General features: G+C 43.5%; 1 pseudogene; it reads right to left on the bottom strand.

The window, feature by feature from the left end:
- Positions 1–26,804, bottom strand: part of LOC127089604 (uncharacterized) — a 136,536-nt pseudogene that overhangs the window by 103,139 nt on the left and 6,593 nt on the right.

Raw genomic sequence — 26,804 nt, 5'->3', positions numbered from 1 at the left:
CACCCCCCGTACACACACATGCACGCTTTTGCGCATGCACACACACACACATGCATGCATGCACACGCGCGCACACACACACAAATGCACGCATGCATGCACGAACATACGCATGCACGCACGCACGCACTCACACGCTCACATGCACACACACACACTCACGCACACACGTACACACGTGCACACACACACCCAAACACACGCACGGACACACGCATGCACGCATTCATACATGCACTCACACACACACACACGCACACAAACACACACACACACATGCACGCACACACGCACGCACGCTTACACGCACGCAAGCACACACGCACTCACGTATGCATACACGCACATTCACACACACACACACGTAAGCACGCACGCACGCACACACCCACACATACACGTACACATACAAATACATATACACATGCACGCACACGCACACAGACACACACATGCACACACGCACGCACATACACACACATGCACGCAAGCACGCACACGCACACACACACACAAACGCAAGCAAGCACGCACACACATACACACACACGCGCGCGCGCATACATACGCACACACACGCACGCACACAAACACACATAGGCACACACATACACGCACACACACACAGACTCTCGCACACACACACATGCACGCATGCACGCATGCACACAAACGCACGCACGAACGCACGCACGTACGCAAGCAGGCACGCACGCACACGCACACACACACACACATACACACGCACACACACACACGTGCACACACGCACACACAGACACACATACACACACATGCGCGCAAACACACACATACATCTAAACACACGCGCGCACGCAAGCACGCACGCATGCACACACGCACACACACACACACACAAACACGTACACACACACACGCTCGCACGCACAGACACACACGCACGCGAGCACACACGCACGCAAGCTCTCATGCATGCTCGCACGCGCACACACACACACAGGCACGCACGCAACCACGCTCGCCCGCACGCATGCACACACAGGCACACACACGCACGCACACACACGCACACACACACATACACACGCACACACACACACACACAGGCACGCACGCGCACACATACACGCACACACACGCACACACACTCACACACACGTAAATACGCACGCATGAACGCATGCATACACATGCACGCACGCGCACACATACACACACACGCATGCACGCACGCACGTGTGCAAACACAGACACACACATACGCATACACGCACATACAAACGCACGCACGCACACACACACACACACGCACAAACATAAATACACACACCTGCACACACATAAACACACACACGCACGCGCACACACACAATAAGAGAGAGACACACACACACATGCACACACGCATGCACACACATGCACACACGCACACGCACACACACACACCCACGTGCACACTCACATACATACACACGCACACACACACACGCATGCGTACACATACATACACACACACGCACACACACACACACGCACGCACGTGCGCACACACACACACACAAACACGCACACACGCACATGTACACACACACGCACACACGCACACACACACGCCCGCATGCACACACGCACGCATTCATGTACGCACACACACACGCACGCTTACGCATACATGCACCCCCCCCCCACACACGCACACACCCGCACGCTTTCATACACGCACACACACAAACACTCGCACACACACACACATGCATGCATGCACACGCGCACACACACACACAAACGCATGCATGCATGCATGCACGTACGCACGTACGCACACGCTCACATGTACACACACACACGCACGTACACACACACACACACAAACACACGCACGCACACACGCTGTATGCATGCATGCATGCACTCACACACACACACACACACACACACACGCACACGCACACACACGCACACACACACGCACACAGTCACGCTTGCATGCACGAACACACACACACACCCACACACACACACACACACACGCGCGCACACACGCACGCACTCATACACGCACATACACACACGTAAGCACGCACGCACACACACACACACATACACATACACATACACATACAAACACGTATACACACGCACGCACACACACACACACATGCACACACGCACGCACACACACACATATGCAAGCACACACACACACGCAAGCACACAAAAACACACACATGCACACACACACACACACACACACACAAACGCAAGCAAGTACACACACACGCACACACATACACACACACACACACGCATGCATGCATGCACACACACATAGACACACACATACACGCATGCACACACACACACACACACACTCGCACACACACGCACACGCACGCACGCATTGACACACACACACGCACACACACACACGCACGCACGTGCACACACGCACGCACACACATACACACACACACACACGCATGCATGCATGCACACACACACATAGACACACACATACACGCATGCACACACACACACACACTCGCACACACACGCACACGCACGCACGCATTGACACACACACACGCACACACACACACACACACATGCACACACGCACGCACACACTCACACACACACGCACGCGCATACGCATGCACACACACACATACACACGCACACACGCACGCAAGCACTCACGCAAGCACGTACGCACACTCACACACACACACTCTCACACACACACACACACGCATACATGCGCACGTACACGCACGCCCGGACGCACGCGCACACACACACACACATGCACGCACGCACGCATGCACGCACGCACATACACACACACGCACACACGCACGCACGCAAGCACTCACGCAAGCATGCACGCACACTCACACACACACACACACACACTCACACACACACACACACACGCACACACGCGCACGCTCGGACGCACGCACACACACATACACGCACACACGCACACACACTCACGTACACACACGCACACACACACGCACGTGCACGCACACTCACACATTAACATGCACACACATACACACGCACGCGTACACATACACGCACACGCATTTACGCAAGCACACACACACATGCACACGCACACACAAACACACGCACATACGCACGCACTCACACACAAACACACACGTGCACACACACACACACACGCACGCATGCACGCATACACGCCCCCCCCCCCCCCCACACACACGCATGCGAGCAAGCATGCACACACACACGCATACACACACACACACACGCACTCACACACGCACGCACGCACGCATGCACGCACACACGCATGCACATACACACACACACTCACACACGCACACACGCACACACTCGCATGCACGTACGCACGCACGTACACACACATACACCCATGCACGCACGCATGAACGCACGCACGCACGCGCGTACACACACATATACCCATGCACACACGCACGCAAGCATGCACTTACACACACACGCAAGCATGCATATACGCACACACACACACACACATATGCACGAACACATGCATACACGCGCACACACACACACATACACACACACACATGCACGCACGCGCACACACACACATACACACACACACATGCACGCACGCACGTGTGCACACACATACGCACACATACGCACACATGCACATACAAATGCACGCACGCACGCACACACACACACACGCACACACATACACACACACACGCGCGCACACAAATGCACACACACACACGCACACACACATATACAGAGAGACACACACACACACATGCACACATGCATGCACACACACACACGCACACACACATATACAGAGAGACACACACACACACATGCACACATGCATGCACACACACGTACACACGCACACACACACGCACGCACACACACACACATACACACGCACGCACATGCACACACACACACACGCACACACACACACACACATACACACACACACACACACACACACACACACACGTACACAAGCACACACACACACACACACGTACACAAGCACACACACACACACACACGTGTACACACACACGCACACACACACACGCATATGTACACACACACGCACACACACACACACGCACACACACAGACACACACACGCGCGCACACACACACGCATGTTGAGACAGTTTTTAAGTGTCGGGTTTTGTTATCGTATCTACAGAGATTGTAAGATATCACTGTCGTTCAATGGTTGAATTAATCTTAACTTAATGTAACACTAGGGTTTTGGTTTTAATCAAGTTATCTTGCATACAAAGTAATTAATTGCGGTAAAAGTTATGTTTTGATTAATATGAGAAATATTGTCAAAGTTAGGTTTCAATGATTACATTTGCTTTGCATGTATTTGCTCGGTCAACAATCTTATAAACTCCTTTAGATGATAAATAATTTCACAAAGTCCTCTCAATGCGTTTCTCTCGAACACCCATTGTGAGTTTTGTCATTTTGATCCATTGTTTCTCTCGAACACAATCTATCAAAATGACAACTTTTTGGTTCAACCTTATGGTGAACAAAATCATTCGTTACTATCTCTAGCTAACAAACAAGTTTGGATGAAAACCTAGGTCAAGAATCGGTAAACATCTCTCGATCAAATACCAACACAAAGAGTTTTAAATAGAAACAAAGTTTTCATCATATATTTACCGTTAAAGAGTTTACAAATGAGGATCCTTACATTTACACACAAAGCTTGGAAATCACCTACATCTAACCTTGACAAATGGAGACTTAGCTACTCATTTTCATGGTAGCTTGGTCGGCAAGTAAGAAAAGAGGGTTGATCAACATCCAAGTCGAATGATCGAAGTTGGATGGGAATCCACCTTCTTTTTGTGGAAGATGGTTGCTAGATGAAGAGAAATGAAATTAGGGCATCAAGAATCCCTCCAAACAATGCTGTAAAATATCTAAGAGAAAGTACAAAAAATGGAAAAGTTGGTAAAAAGTGGTATGGGCTCAAAAAGTGGCACCTGCTACTTATAGACAAGTGCAGAACTGTCACGTTCGCTAGGCGAGCAGAATGGCTCGCCTAGCGAAGGCCAAAAATGGGCACAAAATGCCCCTGCGCCCAGAGAAAACTGGGCCTGTGGAACTGTCATGTTCGCCTAGCGAACAGACCTTCGCCTAGCGAAGAACTCGCTTCAACCTTCGCCCCAGCGAGGTTGAGAGGTTTTGCTACTGGAATGCTCGCTGGGGACTCGCTAAAGCCTCGCCTAGCGAGCTAGTGCTGGCTGCTCTTTTCACCAAAACAGACTGAATTCGCTGCCACTTCGCCTTCAGTTCGCCTAGCGAATTAATTAACCAATTTACTGGAGCCGTTCGCCAGGAGCTCGCCTAGCGAACCCATTCTTCGCCACAGCCTCGCCTAGCGAGCTGGCAGATGAAATGCTCCTTTGCTTTGGTTCCTTTGCCAATTCTCTTGTGTCTTTATTATCAATTAATTCGTGCCTTTCCTGCACAATAACAAACACATCAAAGGCACCAAGCTTGTTTATCAATGTACGCATTCCATATAAAATAAATGTGATTTTGACAGTTTTAGCAAGGCCAAAAGAGTGAAAGATGCCCACATATGATAGCTCAAATAAGCACTTTTGGGCATCTAACAACTCTCCCCAACTAGATTCTTGCTTGTCCTCAAGCAAAGTATGCCTCTTGAAAGACAAGAGGATTTGCATAAAGAAACGGTTTCTCCGAAGTTGGATAAACGGCTCAAACACAAGCGAAATTCGCATATACAAGTTCCCAACGGTTTGAATAAAATAATACCTAGGAACTTAAACTTAAATAGCAATGCAAAATATTTATCTATCTACAACAATACTCTTCTGAATGAATCATCCTATCTCTCCTCTTCGAATAAGGAATGAAGATTTTGCGCGTTTGCAACCGCGGGACTAATCTCGCTCTCTAACAAATAATGAAGAAATCAAACAGATTCATACAATGTCTAATCAATTAAAAATGGTACTGTGGAAGCATAAAGATCACTAAGGGCTTTTCGGTTGAAGCTTGGTCAGGTTAACAAACAAGGGTCATTTCTAAGGCCATTGAAACGAAAGTGCCGATGCAAAAGAGACATTCACAGTATTATTCACACTACTCGACTTGTTTCATCTGTTTCTTATTTGTAACCTTCACAACACATATTCCACAACTCAACTCTTATTTTTCACTATTTTTCTTCCAAGCAAGCATTCATTTTCATTCTTTATATTTTTGTTCTTTTCTTTCACATCAAATGTACAAAACAGATGTTTCTTTTCTATATTTTCTATACATATATTTTTCTATGCTTGCTCGGTTTTTCTTTTCTTTTTCAAGAGTTGTGGTGCTTACCAATTCTTTTTCGTTCTCCCCAACTTATTTCTTCCACACCCTAAGTGAATGCTCTTACCTTTTTACGGCAAAAGAACAATAATCAATATTTTCCGGGTTGTAAAAAAAAGATTTTTGAGATCTCGCTTTATTTCAAGCCGAGATTCAACTGTTTAGGCTCAAAGGGGTTAACAAATACTCTCTCTGCTCACAGGTAAGTTGTTTTTGGATGTAGTTGTGCTCGAAAGAAAACAAGTGCCTTGATCATTTCTAATTGCTTCCACAATTTCACAATAATAACAGACAAATAATGAATCACATGAATCAACAAAACTTATTAGAATCCAGCATTTAAGTGAACAATGGAGGTTTCCTCACACTTTGTGGTTTTAGGTTCTAGATGAAACATTCATTCAATTATGTTGCACAAAGACAATATTCAATTTACCAAAAAGAGTAAAGTTCCTAAAGCATTCTAAAATTCTAGCCGACGGTAACCATGTACCTTAGCTTCATTCACTTGTTATTCTTATCATTGCCATCCAAGCTCGGATGCACCTTCATTGGGTACTTCTTGAGGAGCAACCAATCTAGAAGGGTTTGCCACTCATTCAACCAAAAATTTATTAAACACACAAAATTAACAACAAACATAAATATCATTAACTGAAAAGTAAAATTTTGTTCGTGGGGGACAAAACACCCCAATAGTACAACCCATGGTCAAAATACAAAATTCAAAAGTACAAATAAAAATGCCATAATAAAAACTGAAATACAAAAACAAAAACTTAACCCACAAAGGGCTCAAGACTCCTCCTCACTACCGGCCTCAGAACCGGTCGCCTCATCATCATCCTCATCATCATCATCAGCTCCCACCCCCTCAGAATAGACTGGCACGTCCACGGGCCAATTTGCATTAGTCAGAAACTGCTCCCGTGTCATCAAAGCATGTGCACCACTACCCTGCAGCTGCAAACGCTGCATCGAGTCGTGCATGTCAATCATAGCCCTCTGCGATGCTGCCATCCACTCGAAATTGAATTCACACGCAGCCCGCAGGTATGGATCGACCCTGGGAGTAGAAGCACTAGGACCATCAGAAACCCTAGTGCTACCTGAGGCTGCACTGCTGCCGGTGGCCTTAGCTCTGTAGTATTTTGCCACATACCGGTCATCAATAGGAGCCGGGATCCTAACCTGACCCCGAGACGGAAGTCGCACTCGTGCCTTAATGCACAGACTCATAATCAAACAAGGGAATGCAAGGGGGCAATTCACCCGAGCCCCCGACTTCAGTCCGCTCTCTATTACCGTCTTCAGCTCATTGGCAATGATCCTCGCCACATCAATATCGACATTGGCGAGGATGGAATGTACTAAATGTGCCACTGGGATCGGCACAGTAGAGGTGTGGGATTTGGGTTGGATGTTGGTCAAAACCAGAAGTAGAATCAGCTGAGCCATGGGAGTCATGTCCTCCCGATGATATCTCACAGGAACCCCAGATGGGTTCGGCTCAACTGATTTCCCAGGTAAAAGCAGGGCGGCCGTAATTGCTGGGACATCCTTGTGCAGCCGGAGGTCAATATGGTACTGGTCTCTTTGGTCAGCACCCAGCTGAAGCGGCTCCCCGAGGATTTGGTTGATCGTATCCCTGTCAAAAGGAACTGGCCGACCGGCCACTCTAGAGACCCAAGTGAAGGGCTCATCATCATCTGGCAATGCGTTAGCGTAGAACTCCCGCACTGTAGCGATGTCATAGTGTTCCAAGGGATTTATCAACCTATCCCATTTCTTTGTATCGATCAACCCGGCAAAACTCCTATACGTGCCCTGTGGGTTGATCAGAAAACGCTTCTCAGGCAAAAATTTTCGCTTCTCCAAAGCGATGTACCGTGCCGCTTGCTTTGCACCGACAAACTTGTCGGTATCGAATTGGATCGGCACGGTTCGTGAAGTAGTTGCCGCTCCCTTTCTTTTCTTGCCAGCACTAGATCTTGACTCCATTCTGCAAAACAAGAGATAAAGCAACAAACACGAAACAAACAGATTAGAACCAAAACAGTTTTTATAAGGGACTGGTTTGCTCGCTGCTGCTTCGCCTAGCGAAGTGGCAGCGAATGCTCGCCCCAGGTTCGCCTAGCGAGTGCTAGCGAACCTTACGGGTTTTGGGGTTTTCTGCATTTTCAAAATTCTTTCCCCCAAAACCCGTACATACAAGGTTTCCACAGCAAAACCCAATGATTTCTCATGACTATGAATTGTTCTATGCTATTGGGGATACCTAATTTCATGGAAAACCTAAGTAAGAGTAAATCCCCAATTTAAAAACCTAAATGCACAACATTGCAAACTCCCAAAATTGCATGCAACCTCAAGGTTCCTATCACACCTATCCTATTTACCATTCAAATTTGGAAATAAATAATGCAACAAAAGAAACATGCAATAGGGCAAACCTTGAGGTAAACGGATTTGGAAAGGAGAAGTGGGAAGTGTTTGCAATTGACCGACACACAAATGTTGTTGATATGGATGCACAGTAGAGAATTTGAGAAGGCAAATCGCACTCTTCAGCAGAGCAGTTTAGAAGAATTTTTAGGGTAAGGGCAAAACTGCCCTGCTGAACTGTTTAAATAGAACAGTACTGGTTCGCTCGCTACTGCCTCGCCTAGCGAGCAGCCAGCGAGCGCGCTCGCTGCAGCCTCGCCTAGCGAGCTGCAAGCGAGCATGACAGCAAGTGCTTTTGCAAATGCAGCACTTGCATGTCATCCAGCCTGAAAAAGCACACAATACTCATACAACATCAAACATAAAACAGGAAATACTTACAATGTTGGGGTGCCTCCCAACTAGCGCTTGTTTAACGTCGGCTAAGCTCGACGGTGCGATGCTCACAGGGGAGCATCGAGCGGCTGAGCACAACTCTCGCGATCCACATGACCGCCGAGATACACTTTCAATCGTTGGCCGTTCACGGTCCAACTGTCTTTCTCGTCCATGTCTTCAATGATAATGGCCCCGTATTCTTTTACTTCTTTCACCCGAAATGGCCCGGACCATTTTGATTTCAACTTCCCGGGAAACAACTTCAACCGGGAGTTGAACAATAAGACCAATTGTCCGGGCACGAATTCTTTGGTCCGGATCTTCTTGTCATGATACTTCTTTGCTTTTTCCTTGTACAACCAACTTGAGTGGTATGCGGCATTGCGCATCTCCTCCAACTCAAGTAGTTGTACTTTCCTTTTGTTACCGGCCAACTCATGTTCAAAATTTAGAAATTTTAGGGCCCACAAGGCCTTGTGCTCCAATTCAACCGGCAAATGGCAAGTTTTACCAAATACCAATTGAAATGGAGTTAGGCCAATTGGAGCTTTAAAGGCCGTACGGTAGGCCCATAATGCTTCGTCCAATTTTTGGGACCACTCTTTTTTAGAATTAGACACGGTTTTTTCTAGGATTCTCTTAATCTCTCGATTAGAGACCTCCGCTTGCCCGTTAGCCTGAGGGTGGTACGGAGTTGTCACCCTATGCGACACACCATAATGTTTTAGAATTGTTTCCAAAGGTGCATTGCAAAAGTGTGACCCTCCGTCACTTATCAACACTCGGGGTGTTCCAAAACGGGAAAAGATGTTTTTCTTTAAAAAATTTATCACCGTTTTGGCATCCGCCCGAGGTGAGGCAATCGCCTCAACCCACTTAGAGACATAATCAACAGCTACAAGCATGTACTCATTCCCGTAAGAGGGTGGGAAAGGTCCAACAAAATCTATGCCCCAACAATCGAACACTTCCACTTCTTGGATATTTTGGAGAGGCATCTCATCTCTCTTACCTATCCCACCACTTCTTTGGCAACTGTCACAACTTTGCGCATGGGTATGTGCGTCTTTGAAAATAGTTGGCCAATAAAATCCCGATTGAAGAATTTTTGTGGCCGTTCTAACCCCATTATAATGTCCGCCATAAGGCGAGTTGTGACAATGCCAAAGGATGCTCTGGGCTTCATCACCAGTTACGCATCTCCTTAACAGGTTATCGCTACCCAACTTAAACAAGTATGGGTCATCCCAAACATAATACTTCGCATCCGAAAGGAACTTCCTCTTTTGGTTCGAAGTTAGGTCGGCCGGCACACAACCACTAGCCTTGTGGTTTGCAAAGTCTGCAAACCACGGCCTAACTTGAACCTTAAACAATTTTTCATCAGGAAATTCTTCCCGGATTTCCTTTTCAGATGCGGTAACCTCGACATTCACCAAGCGGGATAAATGATCCGCTACCAAGTTTTCCGACCCCTTCTTGTCTTTAATTTCGACATCGAATTCTTGTAACAAGAGGATCCAACGGATGAGCCTTTGCTTCGAATCCGGCTTGGTCAGCAGATATTTAATCGCCGCGTGGTCGGTGTACACCACGACTTTAGACCCTATAAGATAGGACCTAAACTTTTCTAGCGCATACACTATTGCGAGTAGTTCTTTTTCCGTTGTGGCATAATTTATTTGAGCCTCGTTAAGAACCTTACTCGCATAATGTATAGCATGAAAAGTTTTGTCCTTTCTTTGGCCAAGTACCGCTCCAACGGCATAGTCACTCGCGTCACACATTAGTTCAAAATTTTCATTCCAATCGGGAGCGACTATTATTGGAGCGGTAACCAATTTTTCTTTTAAAACCTCGAAAGCTTGCAAACAATCGTCGGTGAAGAGAAATACCTGATCTTTGGCGAGTAAATTGCTCAAAGGTTTAGCCACCTTTGAGAAGTCCTTGATGAAGCGCCGGTAGAACCCCGCGTGCCCCAAAAAACTACGGATGCCCTTCACATTGACCGGAGGGGGTAATTTTTCAATTACATCAACCTTAGCTCTATCCACTTCAAGCCCCCTTTTAGAGACTTTGTGGCCTAGCACAATCCCCTCGGTCACCATAAAGTGACACTTTTCCCAATTTAGCACCAAATTAGTCTTCACACACCTTTCCAACACCGTCTTCAAATTTGCCAAGCATAGACTAAACGTCCCACCAAACACCGAGAAGTCATCCATGAAGACTTCCATTGTTTTCTCTATTAGATCGGCAAAAATAGCTTGGACACATCGTTGGAATGTCGTCGGCGCATTGCAAAGCCCAAAAGGCATTTTTCTGTATGCGAACACTCCAAACGGACACGTGAAAGCCGTCTTCTCATGATCAACCGGGTCAACCGCAATTTGGTTGTACCCGGAGTAGCCGTCTAAAAAACAGTAGTATTGTTGGCCCGATAGTCTTTCAAGCATTTGATCCATAAATGGGAGTGGAAAATGGTCCTTACGAGTCGCGGTATTCAACCGTCTATAATCTATACACATTCTCCATCCCGTGGCAACTTTAGTCGGGATCAATTCGTCTTTGTCATTACGGATTACGGTCATTCCACCCTTCTTCGGAACCACGTGCACGGGACTAACCCACGGACTATCCGAGATCGGGTAAATCATTCCCGCATCCAAAAGCTTCACCACCTCCTTTCTTACAACCTCTTTCATTGTAGGATTTAAGCGGCGTTGTGGTTGAGCCACCGGCTTGAAATCCTCCTCCATCAAAATCTTGTGCATACAATAGGATGGACTAATTCCTTTAAGATCGGAAAGAGTCCAACCCATAGCTTCTTGATTGGTTTTGAGCACAATGATTAGACGGGCTTCTTCTTCTTTTGTCAAGAGGTTGCTTATGATGACCGGCTTTGCCTCGGTCTCATCTAAAAACACATATTTCAAAGTCGAAGGTAACTCTTTTAATTCAATTGGCGCTTTCTCATCAATTACCTCCTTCTTCAAATTTTCTTCCTCTACTTCCCACGGTTGTAGGTCTTCCAAGCTATCAAGTTCCTTCAAACATTCCTCAAGAGCTAGCTCCTCCTCAACAGTGAAAACCTCCAATGAGTCGTCGAGAGCTAACTCCATAGGAGATATCTCGTGGATATGCTTTGAAACTTCCATAATAGCGTCTTCGATCACATCGATGCGAAAGCTATCATTTCGATCCTTGGAATGCTTCATCGCCTCGAATAGATCAAATGTGACCTCCTCATTTTGAACACGCACCTTCATTAAACCGTCATCAACATCAATCATCATTCTTGCGGTCTTCATGAATGGTCGGCCCAATATGAGCGGAGCATCATCATCTTCCTCCATATCAATTACAATAAAATCCACCGGGAAAAAGAATTTGTCGACCTTTACCAACACATCTTGGGCTACGCCATGAGGATGGGTCGTCGACTTATCCGCCAATTGTAATGTCATTCGGATGGACTTAATCTCGATGTTGCCAAGCCTTTTGATAATTGACAAAGGTATAAGATTTATGCTCGACCCCAAGTCAATAAGTCCCTTTCCGACATACACATCACCAATTTTAACCGGCAATGTAACTCTTCCCGGATCAACCTCTTTCTTAGGAAGCGTCCGTTGAATGATGGCACTACAGCTCGCATCAAGGACGATGGTCTCCGGTTCCGTATACCTCCGCTTTTTGGTTAGTATGTCCTTCATGAACTTGGCATACTTCGGCATTTGTTCCAAAGCTTCAGCAAACGGAATGTTAATTTGTAATTGCTTAAAAATATCCATGAACCGGGCGTAATGCCGTTCATTCTCCCTTTTTGACGGGGCGTGAGGGTAAGGAAGGTTTTGGACAGGAGTAGCGCTCACTACCTCCTTCCCTTTCGCTACTCTAGCGCTTTTCCATCTCGGCTTCTTCACTACCTCCCTTATTACCTCATCATTTTTATTCTCCTCAATCTCCACATTTTTTTCATTTTCAACTTCACCATTATTTTTATTCTTTTCAACTACTTCCTCATCACTCCACACTCCTACTTCACCGTCAACATTTTCTTCCACAATTTCCTCCACAATCTCCTTCTCTTTCACTCCTTTTTCACTCTCCACTCTTTTTTCATTTTCACTACCCAACTCCCTTCCACTTCTCGTCATAATCGCCTTACAATGCTCCTTAGGATTTGTTTGCGTATTAGCTGAAAAAGAAGGACCGGTTTGTTGTTCAGCTAGTTGCTTGGCAAGTTGCCCAACTTGAGTTTCAAGATTTTTAATGGCCGCGTCATTACTCTTTTGATTGGCCATTGACATTTGCATGAATTGCGTCAATGTCTCTTCCAATTTAGAATTGACTACCGGCGGTTGTTGAGATTGATACAGATTTTGGGGAGGATTTTGACGGCTAGAAGAACCACCTCCATAACCTTGGTTATGATAATAGTTGCTTCTAGGTTGGAACCCTTGGTTCCCTTGGAATTGTTGTTGTTGTTGTTGTTGTTGAGGGTGCGGTTGATAAGGTTGTTGTTGTCTTGGTTGATAGTCCCGTTGATTGGCCATGTAATTTACTTCGTCAAAACCGGGAGGTGGACAAAATCCGGTGTCATGTTCACCTTTACAAAGTTCACAACAAGCTATTTGTTTAGCTTTTGACGGTTCTCTTAACTCTTTGATTTGTTGCGTTAAAAGTTCCACTTGTTGTGAGATGAGCTTGTTTTGGGCAAGTATGGCATCATTCGTCCCTAACTCAAGCACTCCCGCCTTCTTCAAAGAATTTCCACGACTTTGACTTTGAAGATCATTCAAAGCCATACGGTTGATAATGTTTGTGGCTTCTTCGGCACTCTTTGACATCAACGAGCCACCCGAGGTGGCATCCAACAACGTCTTACAGTTTGGTTGAAGTCCATTTCGGAAGATATGGATTTGAGTTAATTCATCAAATCCATGCCCTTTGCATTTCCTAAGCATGGACTTGAATCTCTCCCACGCTTCATTCAAAGATTCACTGGTTCCTTGAGAAAACACCGAGATGGTCGTCTTTGATTCCATGAATCGGTTATGAGAGAAAAATCTTTCAATGAATTTCTCTTCTAACACATTCCAATCTGTCATTACGGCGGGTGTTTGATCGAGATACCAATCCTTTGCTTTACCGAGCAAAGCGTGAGGAAATAAACGTCTGAACAACGGAAGCTCCTGAGCCTGATCCACTCCGGCAGCCAATGCTATCTCATAGAATTTTGTGAGAAAAGCAAATGGGTCTTCATGGTCCATTCCGGTGAATGGACTCCCATACAATAAATTCAGAGTTCCCGTCTTCATCTCAGCTTGCCTTCCAGTTTGGTTGGCAAACTGAGCGGTGTTCCTTGGACTGTTGATACATGGAGTAGAGATCGGTGGTGGTGGTTGTGGCTCCATGTTTGGTACGAATGGGTGTGGATTTGTGGTTGAAGAACTTTCTCCTTGCTCTTGGCGTTGCCTAGCCTGTTCCCTCCTACGTCTCGTTTTGCTATTGAGCCTCCTTGCGGTTCTCTCGATCTCAGGATCAAAAAGAAGTTCGTCCACAGGGATTTTCCCTCGCATAAAACGTAAGCTGCACACTAAACCAAACGAATTACAAGCACAAGTCAAAAATTCACAAGCTAAAACTTAAACAACCAATGCGATGCTCGCAATATCAATTTACAATCCCCGGCAACGGCGCCATTTTGTTGAGACAGTTTTTAAGTGTCGGGTTTTGTTATCGTATCCACAGAGATTGTAAGATATCACTGCCGTTCAATGGTTGAATTAATCTTAACTTAATGTAACACTAGGGTTTTGGTTTTAATCAAGTTATCTTGCATACAAAGTAATTAATTGCGGTAAAAGTTATGTTTTGATTAATATGAGAAATATTGTCAAAGTTAGGTTTCAATGATTACATTTGCTTTGCATGTATTTGCTCGGTCAACAATCTTATAAACTCCTTTAGATGATAAATAATTTCACAAAGTCCTCTCAATGCGTTTCTCTCGAACACCCATTGTGAGTTTTGTCATTTTGATCCATTGTTTCTCTCGAACACAATCTATCAAAATGACAACTTTTTGGTTCAACCTTATGGTGAACAAAATCATTCGTTACTATCTCTAGCTAACAAACAAGTTTGGATGAAAACCTAGGTCAAGAATCGGTAAACATCTCTCGATCAAATACCAACACAAAGAGTTTTAAATAGAAACAAAGTTTTCATCATATATTTACCGTTAAAGAGTTTACAAATGAGGATCCTTACATTTACACACAAAGCTTGGAAATCACCTACATCTAACCTTGACAAATGGAGACTTAGCTACTCATTTTCATGGTAGCTTGGTCGGCAAGTAAGAAAAGAGGGTTGATCAACATCCAAGTCGAATGATCGAAGTTGGATGGGAATCCACCTTCTTTTTGTGGAAGATGGTTGCTAGATGAAGAGAAATGAAATTAGGGCATCAAGAATCCCTCCAAACAATGCTGTAAAATATCTAAGAGAAAGTACAAAAAATGGAAAAGTTGGTAAAAAGTGGTATGGGCTCAAAAAGTGGCACCTGCTACTTATAGACAAGTGCAGAACTGTCACGTTCGCTAGGCGAGCAGAATGGCTCGCCTAGCGAAGGCCAAAAATGGGCACAAAATGCCCCTGCGCCCAGAGAAAACTGGGCCTGTGGAACTGTCATGTTCGCCTAGCGAACAGACCTTCGCCTAGCGAAGAACTCGCTTCAACCTTCGCCCCAGCGAGGTTGAGAGGTTTTGCTACTGGAATGCTCGCTGGGGACTCGCTAGAGCCTCGCCTAGCGAGCTAGTGCTGGCTGCTCTTTTCACCAAAACAGACTGAATTCGCTGCCACTTCGCCTTCAGTTCGCCTAGCGAATTAATTAACCAATTTACTGGAGCCGTTCGCCAGGAGCTCGCCTAGCGAACCCATTCTTCGCCACAGCCTCGCCTAGCGAGCTGGCAGATGAAATGCTCCTTTGCTTTGGTTCCTTTGCCAATTCTCTTGTGTCTTTATTATCAATTAATTCGTGCCTTTCCTGCACAATAACAAACACATCAAAGGCACCAAGCTTGTTTATCAATGTACGCATTCCATGTAAAATAAATGTGATTTTGACAGTTTTAGCAAGGCCAAAAGAGTGAAAGATGCCCACATATGATAGCTCAAATAAGCACTTTTGGGCATCTAACAACGCACGCATTCACCTACACACACACACACATGCATACACGCACGCACGCACGCACCCCCCGTACACACACATGCACGCTTTTGCGCATGCACACACACACATGCATGCATGTACACGCGCACACACACACACAAATGCACGCATGCATGCACGAACATACGCATGCACGCACGCACGCACTCACACGCTCACATGCACACACACACACTCACGCACACACGTACACACGTGCACACACATACCCAAACACACGCACGGACACACGCATGCACGCATTCATGCATGCACTCACACACACACACACGCACATAAACACACACACACATGCACGCACACACGTACGCGCACGCACACGCACACACGCACGTACGCTTACACGCACGCAAGCACACACGCACTCACGTATGCATACACGCACATACATACACACACGTAAGCACGCACGCACGCACACACCCACACATACACGTACACATACAAACACATATACACATGCACGCACACGCACACAGACACACACATGCACACACGCACGCACATACACACACATGCATGCAAGCACGCACACACACACACACACGCACACACGCACACACACACACAAACGCAAGCAAGCACGCACACACGCACACACATACACACACACGCGCGCGCGCATACATACGCACACACACGCACGCACACAAACACACATAGGCACACACATACACGCACACACACACAGACTCTCGCACACACACACATGCACGCATGCACGCATGCACACAAACGCACGCACGCACGTACGCAAGCAGGCACGCACGCACACGCACACACACACACACATACACACGCACACACAGACACACATACACACACATGCGCGCACACACACACAGACACACATACACACACATGCGCGCACACACACACATACATCTACACACACGTGCACATGCAAGCATGCACACACGCACACACACACACACACACAAACACGTACACACACACACGCTCGCACGCACAGACACACATGCACGCGAGCACACACGCACGCAAGCACTCATGCATGCTCGCACGCGCACACACACACAGAGGCACGTACGCAACCACGCACGCCCGCACGCATGCACACACAGGCACACACACGCACGCACACACACGCACACACACGCACACACACACACATACACACGCACACACACACACACACACACAGGCACGCACGCGCACACATACACGCACACACACGCACACACACTCACACACACGTAAATACGCACGCATGAACGCATGCATACACGCGCGCGCACACAAACACACACACACACGCACATACACACACACATACACATACACACACACACACACACACGCACATACGCACGCACGCACACACACACATGTCTATACTCTAGATTGGTCCATGCAACTGTGTAGCTTTGGAAGCTTACACTCTTTGGGTGAGGAATAGAGCTTTAGAATTGAAGATGCGTTATGCTTGTGAAAGACCTAGGTCTATAGTTGTGGTTGAGCCGTTAACTCTCCCTAACCAAGATGTAGAAGAGTTGGAAGACGCACTCGCCAAGATGAAGCAAGAGAAGGATATGTGGGAAGGGCGATTCCATGCTTTGAGCAGAAAGCATGAGGAGTTACAGCTTGAGTCTAAAGATAAAGATACGTTTATTGAACTTCTTGAAGACCGAGCAGTAAAGAGACAGAGAGAACCAGAGGGTTTATCTTCCTCTAGTATGACTCAGCCTTCCCGTGCTTGGAAGAAGATTGTTGATCAACTTGTCCTCGAGAAGGCTCAGATGAAGACTTCTTTTGAGTCCGAGATCCGATGCATCCGAAGGAAGTACGCGCTTGCAGCCAGATCATCTGACACCGTTGTTAGGGGATATTTAGGATGACTAGTCTCCTTTTCTCTTGTATTTGTATTTTGGTTTCTGATATTGTACTCAGTGTAATCCTTCCAAATTATATGAACAAAAGAGATTTTTATGGTCAATCAAATTGTTACAATTGTTATTATTATATATTTGCAAATAAAATAGTATGTTCCTTGAAAATAAAAACAATAAAAGCATTGTATTTCATGCATCATTTGCATAAACAGGTTTTTCTTCCGCCAGATGTCTTATTGGTTATTCTTATGTGCTCCAGCCAAGCTGACTCATCGATACAATACTCGCACCAATCATCTGAGAATCATGGAACACTTGGAACAAGAGAACCGAGAACTGAAAGATGAGATTGCTTGCTTGACTGCCATGATGGAGTCTGTTTTAGCTACTCATAATCAGCCTTCTCCAACGCCTGTAACTCCTACTCCTCAAAGGACTGTCATTTCAGAGGTTGCTACCTCAACCGTGCCTGCTACTCAGTTTGCACCTGCTATGCCTGCCGGATTCCCGTGGGGAATGCCGCCGAACTTTGTTCCCGAAGGTTTTGCGCCTACTTTTCCTTCCATGCCGACATCTAGCCCGGTCATGTATGTGCTGCCTCTAGTGGTTCATACTTTGCCTTGTGTTGAGGACACCGTCTACCATTCCGAGCCGTCCGAGGGTCCGGATGTTTATGAGAAGATGGATGAGATGAAAGACCAATTCCTTGAGATGCGAAAGGAGTTGAAGACCTTGAGGGGAAAAGATTTATTTGGTAAGAGTGCTACGGAACTTTGCTTACTACCAAATGTCAAGATCCCGATGAAGTTCAAAGTCCCTGACTTTGAAAAGTATAAGGGAAATACTTGCCCTCTTAGCCATCTCGTCATGTATGCTAGGAAAATGTCGATGCAAATTGATAATGATCAGTTATTGATTCACTACTTTCAGGACAATCTGACTGGTGCCGCTCTGAGGTGGTACATGGGATTGGATAGTGCAAGTGTTCGCACGTTCAATGATTTGGGTGAAGCTTTTCTGAAACATTACAAATACAACGTTGATATGGCGCCTGATAGAGATCAGTTGAGGTCAATGTCTCAGAAGGACAAAGAGACATTTAAAGAGTACGCCCAGAGGTGGAGAGAGCTTTCCACTCAAATCAATCCTCCGTTGGAAGAAAAAGAGATGACCAAGATTTTCCTCAAGACCCTGAGTTCATTTTATTACGAACGAATGATTTCTAGTGCCCCCAGTGATTTTACCGAAATGGTAAATATGGGGATGAGATTAGAAGAGGGTGTTCATGAGGGGGCGTTTGTCTAAGGAAGATGTATCTTTGAGCAAGAAGTATAGTAGCAGTTTCGCCAGGAAGAAGGAAGGTGAAACCAATGCAGTGTCAGCAGGGAGGCAGAGGAGGCCTCATGTCAGAAGAAGTCTGCAACCACGTCAGCATCATCATCAAGTATCATCCATTATTCCAGTATTTTCCAACAATCAATCAGTACCAGTTCAACAACAACGTCAACAACAGCCACAACAAAGAACAAACAACTACAACAGCAACACCAACAATAATCAACAACAGCAACAAAGTTTTGAGAGGAAGAAGGTCTCTTTTGACCCTATTTCTATGACCTATGCATAGTTATATCCATCTTTGGTTCTCAAGAACCTTCTCCAACCAAGAAATTTGCCACAAATTCCAGAACCACTTCCATGGTGGTATAAGCCAGAACTCCGTTGTGCCTTTCATCAAGGGGCTCCTGGTCATGATATCGAGAATTACTACTCATTAAAATACGAGGCCCAGAAGCTAGTGAAGAGTGGGATGATGTCCTTTGAGGACCGTGTGTCGAATGTAAAATCTAACCCATTTCCAGCTCATGATAATCCCTCTGTTAGTATGGTAGATGGTTGTCCAGGAAGTTTCTGAGTGTTTGATGTGTGACATATTCGTCGATCTTTGGTGGAAATGCACAAGACCCTGTGTACGATTAGTGATTGTGAGCATGACCATGCCGGTTGTGCAATCTGCAGTGTGAACCCCAGTGGGTGTTCGGTTGTCAAGAGAGATATCCAAAAGTTGATGGATGATAATGTAATCCAAATTCAATAGTCAAGGGATATAGATGATGTCAATGTTATAGTATCAGTCTTTAAGACCCCTGAGCGGGTGGTAATTCAATTTGATAGCAGCAGCACTAACAGCGTCAACAGATCGGTATCGCCGTTGGTGATATGGTTAACGGGCCTAGTCCCGTATGCATCTGATAGAGTTGTTCCCTATCAGTATAATGCAACAATGGTGGAGAATGATTAAGAGGTCATGTTGCCTACGACTAATTCTGTTGTGAATATTGTCGATATAGCGAAGGTGACCCGTAGCGGTCATGTGTTTGGTCCTATTTTCCCGAAGGATGTAGAGGATGTTGAAAAGAAGGTTGAAGTGCTTGTAGCAAATCCGGTTAGTGCTCCAAAGTGCCATTCTGGTGAATCCAGCAATTTGAAGCCTAATGATGATGATGAGGTGCTTTGTTTGATTAAGAAGAGTGAATTCAATATGGTGGAGCAGTTGCTCCAAACTTCTTCCAAGATTTCAGTGATATCTCTACTTATGAATTCTGAAGCACACAGAGAAGCATTGCAAAGGATGTTGGAACAAGCATATGTTAAACATGATGTAACAGTGGATCAATTTGACCATATTGTGGCTAACATTACTTCCTGCAATAATCTGAGCTTCTGTGATGAAGAACTCCCCGGGGAGGGTAAGAATCATAACCTGACACTACACATATCAATGAATTATAAGGAGGATGCATTATCCAATGTATTGGTTGATACCGGCTCTTTGTTGAATGTACTCCCCAAGTCAAGTCTGTCAAGATTATCCTACACAGGAGCTCCGATGAGGTACAGTGGCGTGATCGTCAAAGCTTTTGATGATTCTCGCAAGACGGTTATTGGTGAAGTGGACCTTCCAGTGAAGATAGGTCCGAGTGATTTCCAAATTACTTTCCAGGTAATGAATATCCACCGACCTATAGTTGCTTGTTAGGAAGGCCATGGATACATGAGGCAGGAGCTGTGACGTCCACTCTGCATCAGAAGTTGAAGTTCGTGAAGAATGGTAAGCTCATCATCGTGCGAGGAGAGAAAGCTTTGTTAGTGAGTCATCTTTCTTCTTTCTCGTGTGTGGAGGCTGAGGATGAGATTGGAACTCTGTTCCAAGCTCTATCTATTGCTAAAGAGAAGAGAGTTGGGGCACTTATGTCCTCTTTTAAAGACGCTCAGAAGATTGTTGAAGACGGTAGCCCTGGTCAGTGGGGTCGGATGGTAGAGGTCGTCGAGAACAAGAATCGTGATGGTTTGGGTTTTCAGCAAGGGTCGTCTGCGATCAAAGCTGAAGATATGCAATCGAGTTTCCGTAACGGAGGGTTCATCCATGGTAATGAACAACACTCAGCTGCTATAATCGAGGATGATGAAGATGAAGAGTGCACCAATTTTGTGATGCATGGAAAAGCTTGCAACAATTGGATCATTGTCGATGTTCTTGTTATTGTTCATTGCTCTAAGTAATTGTTTTATTATTTTTGAAAATCCTTCTCCTATGCCTAAGGGAGAAGTGAACATTGTCAGGCATCTTTCAATTTGATCATTAATAAAATACAATTCTATCCATTCACATCTATGATGTTTTATTTTTACTTTTTGCTTTTCTGAAAATGGTAATCATAAAAAAACATAAATAATCAAATAATAATTGTCCATCTGCATAATATTTGGTCACAATTCACTTCTCTAAAATCAAAATATCAAATCATCATGCAGGTTGGTTTCTAAACCCATTGAATACAATGATCCTACTCCTTCTCCAAATTTTGAATTCCCTGTGTTTGAGGCTGAGGAAGAAAGTGATGAAGAAGTGTCTGATGAATTGTCTCGTCTACTTGAGCACGAGGAAAAAGCCATTCAGTTGTTTGAAGAGCAAATTGAGTTAGTCAACCTGGGTTCCGAAGATGATGTGAAGGAAGTCAAGATTGGATCTCGATTGTGTCCAGAGGTTAAGAAGGGGTTAATTGATCTTCTCCGAGAGTATTCATATGTGTTTGCTTGGTCCTATTAAGACATGTCTGGTTTAGATTCTGAGATAGTGGAGTATAGATTGCCGTTGAAGCCAAAATGCCCGCCAATTAAGCAGAAATTGAGGAGGACTTATCCTGATATGGCAGTGAAGATCAAAAAATAAGTGCAGAAGCAGATCGATATCGATTTCCTTGTTACTCCTGAGTATCCGTAATGGGTGACCAACATTGTGCCTGTTCCGAAGAAAGATGGAAAAGTCCGTATGTGTGTTGATTATACAGATTTGAACAAAGCTAGTCCGAAAGATGATTTTCCGCTGCCACACATTGATATGTTGGTAGAAAATACATCAAAATTCAAAGTCTTTTCATTTATGGATGGATTTTCCGGTTATAATCAGATTAAAATGGCACCCGAGGATATGGAGAATACCACATTCATTACACCCTAGGGAACATTCTGTTATAGAATGATGCCTTTCGGTCTAAAGAATGCTGGTGCAACTTATCAGAGAGCAATAACCACTCTTTTTCATGATATAATGCATAAAGAGATCGAAGTCTATGTTGATGATATGATTGATAAGTCCAATGATGAAGAAGAACATGTTGAGCATTTGTTGAAGTTATTCCAGCATTTGAGGAAGTACAAACTCCGCTTGAATCTCAATAAGTGTACTTTTGGTGTTTGTTCTGGTAAGTTGTTGGGCTTTGTCGTCAGCGAGAAGGGTATTGAAGTTGATCCTGCCAAGGTCAAAGTAATACAAGAGATGCATGCGCCCAAAACTGAGAAGCAAGTCAGAGGTTTTCTCGGTCGTTTGAATTATATCTCAAGATTCATTTCGCACATGACTGCCACATGCACGCCTATATTCAAGCTTCTTCAGAAAGATCAGTCTTGTGATTGGACCGAAGATTGCCAGAAAACTTTTGACAGTATCAAAGAGTATCTGCTTGAGCCTCCGATTCTGTCTCCACCTGTGGAAGGAAGACTGTTGATCATGTATCTGACTGTGCTTGATGAAAGTATGGGTTGTGTTCTTGGTCAGCAAGACGAAATTGGAAAGAAAGAATATGCAATTTACTACCTAAGTAAGAAGTTCATCAATTGTAAGGCTCGGTATTCTATGCTTGAAAAGACTTGTTACGCATTGGCTTGGGCTGCTAAGCGTATGCGTCAATATATGTTAAACCATACCACTTGGTTGATATCCAAAATGGATCCAGTCAAGTATATTTTTGATAAACCTGCTTTAACTGGGAGAATTACCCGTTGGCAGGTGTTACTATCAGAGTATGATAGTGAATACCGATCTCAGAAAGCAATTAAAGGTAGTGTCTTGGCTGACCATTTGGCTCACCAACCAATTGAAGATTACCAGTCAGTGCAATATGATTTTCCTGATGAAGAGATCTTGTACTTTAAAATGAAGGATTGTGATTAACCATTGCTTGAAGAAGGGCCAGAGTCTGATTTCAATTGGGGCATGGTATTTGATGGAGTTGTTAATCAGTACGGTAATGGCATTGGGGCAGTGATTATTACTTCTCAAGGCACTCATTTTCCATTTACAGCAAGATTGACTTTCAAGTGTACAAACAATATGGCTGAGTACGAAGCTTGCATTATGGGGCTTGAAGAGGCCATTAATCTCAAAATCAAATATCTTGACGTCTATGGAGATTCGGCTTTGGTTATGAATCAAATCAAAGGTGAATGGGAGACGAATCAACCCGGTTTGATACCATATAGAGACTATGCGAGGAGGATTTCAACTTTCTTTACAAAGGTTGAATTTCATCATATCCTTCGAGATGAAAACCAGATGGCAGATGCTCTTGCAACATTGGCTTTAATGATTGTGGTGAAGTATTAGAATGAAGTTCCCAATTTGACAGTGATGCGTCTTGATAGGCCAACTTATTTGTTTGTTGTTGAAGAGATCAAGGATGAGAAGTCGTGGTATTTTGATATCAAGTGTTTTCTCCAAAGTCAGATTTACCCACCTGGGCATCTTTGAAAGATGAGAAGACTTTGAGGAGATTAGCTGACAACTTCTACCTGAATGGTGATGTGTTTTATAAGAGAAACTTTGATATGATTCTTCTCAAATGCGTGGATAGACACGAAGCAGACTTATTGATGAAAGAAGTTCATGAAGGTTCCTTTGGTAGTCATTCCAATGGACACGCTATGACTAAGAAGATGTTGAGAGCAGGTTACTATTGGCTAACAATGAAATCTGACTGTTGCAAGTTTGTGAAGAAATGCCACAAGTGTCAAATCTATACGGATAAGATTCATGTTCCTCCGACACTATTAAACGTCATTTCCTTTCCATGGCCCTTCTCCATGTGGGGAATTGATATGATTGGCATGATTGAGCCCAAAGCTTCAAACGGATATCGTTTCATTTTGGTGGCTATTGACTACTTCATAAAGTGGGTTGAAGTGACATCATATGCGAATGTAACCAAGCAAGTTGTTGTAAGGATTTATCAAGAATCAGATTATATGTCGGTATGGTGTGCCAAGTAAGATCATTACTGATAATGGATCTAACTTGAATAATAATATGGTGGAAGCTCTTTGCAAAGACTTCAAGATTGTACATCATAATTCTTCTCCCTACAGACCTAAGATGAATGGAGTTGTTGAAGCTGCAAACAAGAACATCAAGAAGATCATTCAGAAGATGGTTGTGACCTACAAGGATTGGCATGAAATTCTCCCATTTGCTTTACATGGGTACCGTACATCCATCTGCACTTCAATAGGGGAAACCCCGTTCTCACTTGTTTATGGCATGGAAGTTGTGCTCCCAGTAGAGGTTGAGATCCCATCATTGTAACATCCTAATTTTCCATACCTTAAATAATATATATGATTATAATTGATATTTTAACATCGCTAATTATTATAAACTAAACATTGAAACTAGTTGCTATAATAATTAATTTATCAACTAATTACTCTTTATTTTATTATTAATATTATTATTCAATTTGAACATCATCATTTTCTTTTACAAACTAAACTTTGAAATTAGTCATTTAAATACTTAATTTTAAGTTAATTAATTATCCATATTATTTTTATTAGTAGTACTTTTGTTGTTTTGTTATTATATTATTTGATGTTATTTGATTTGAATATCACTATTTTACTCTACAAACTAATATTAAAAAAAAATAGTAAATAAAATAACCTTAAATTAATAAATGTATTAAATAATTATCCTTGTTATTATTATTATTATTATTATTATTATTATTATTATTATTATTATTATTATTATTATTATTATTATTATTATACTTATCATTTCATTTTATAAAAGAAATATATTTTATTAATATTCTACATGATCATATGTCATGAAATAGTAGAAAAATCAAACTTTCATACATTTCTCACCAACTATTTTCACAAAGTCATATTAGAACATCTATAAAACTATTCATGCAAAACTTGTAAATATTTGATAAAGACATATTTACTAGCAAGAGTTGAAAAGTTAGAAAGCATGGGCAAAAGGAGATAAATTTACATTATTTTAATATCTTACAACTAGTATAAATAGGGGTCTTTCTCACCTCATTTTCATTCATTCATTCACAAATCATCTTTCTTACCTCTTTATTTCCTTCTTTCTCTAGTTTCTTCATATAGAAATATTAGTTTTAGTTGTCGAAGTTTTCACGGTGTCGGTTTGTAGTTTTTAGAGTTATTTTGGGGTCAAAGTTCTTCTAAACTTTTAAAGGAGTTTGATACGTCAAAGTTCTACTCAAATCATTTTCATAAATAACCGGTAAGTCGCTATAATTTAATTATTTTAATTATATTATTTATATAAAGGTTATTTTAAGATTTCGATTTAAATTTCCGTTCAGACGTCGAGATATTGAACTTATAAAGTCCAAGATAAATTTTACCATTTTGAGTTGTTATAATGCTCAAGTATTACTATAAAATTAAAATGTTATTAGGAATACACTCTTGATAATTTTATAAAACAAACAAATCCAAACGGGAGTATAGTCTAATTCATACTTGAATTTAATAACGATTTAAATATAGTGGAGGTTATTATTAAATATTTTAAATAAATAAATATTTTAATTTGTAACAGAATTATGTTTATTTAACCGTAAATTATATTCTAATTATTTTATAAATTTCGTACAATTCAACAGTTATCGAAAATTAGGTTCTGGACAAACATCAGAGAAAACGCTCGTGGACTTTCAACAACGATCAACAACAAAAGGTGGGGGCAAGATCTCGTATACGTTGGGATGGTTAGCGTAAAATAGCTTAATATATATATGTGTGTAGTGGTGACCCAAGCCCTACCAGCGATAAATAAGTAAGGAGAGCCTATTCTCGAATAATGATTGTATTGTGCTTACATTGTTTGATTAATTGTCTAA

The sequence above is a fragment of the Lathyrus oleraceus genome, chromosome 1, assembly GCF_024323335.1.
Source record: "Lathyrus oleraceus cultivar Zhongwan6 chromosome 1, CAAS_Psat_ZW6_1.0, whole genome shotgun sequence".
Classification (NCBI taxonomy): domain Eukaryota; kingdom Viridiplantae; phylum Streptophyta; class Magnoliopsida; order Fabales; family Fabaceae; genus Lathyrus; species Lathyrus oleraceus.
The sequence above is the reverse complement of the archived record's forward strand: the minus strand, read 5'-3'. Positions and strand labels throughout refer to the sequence as shown.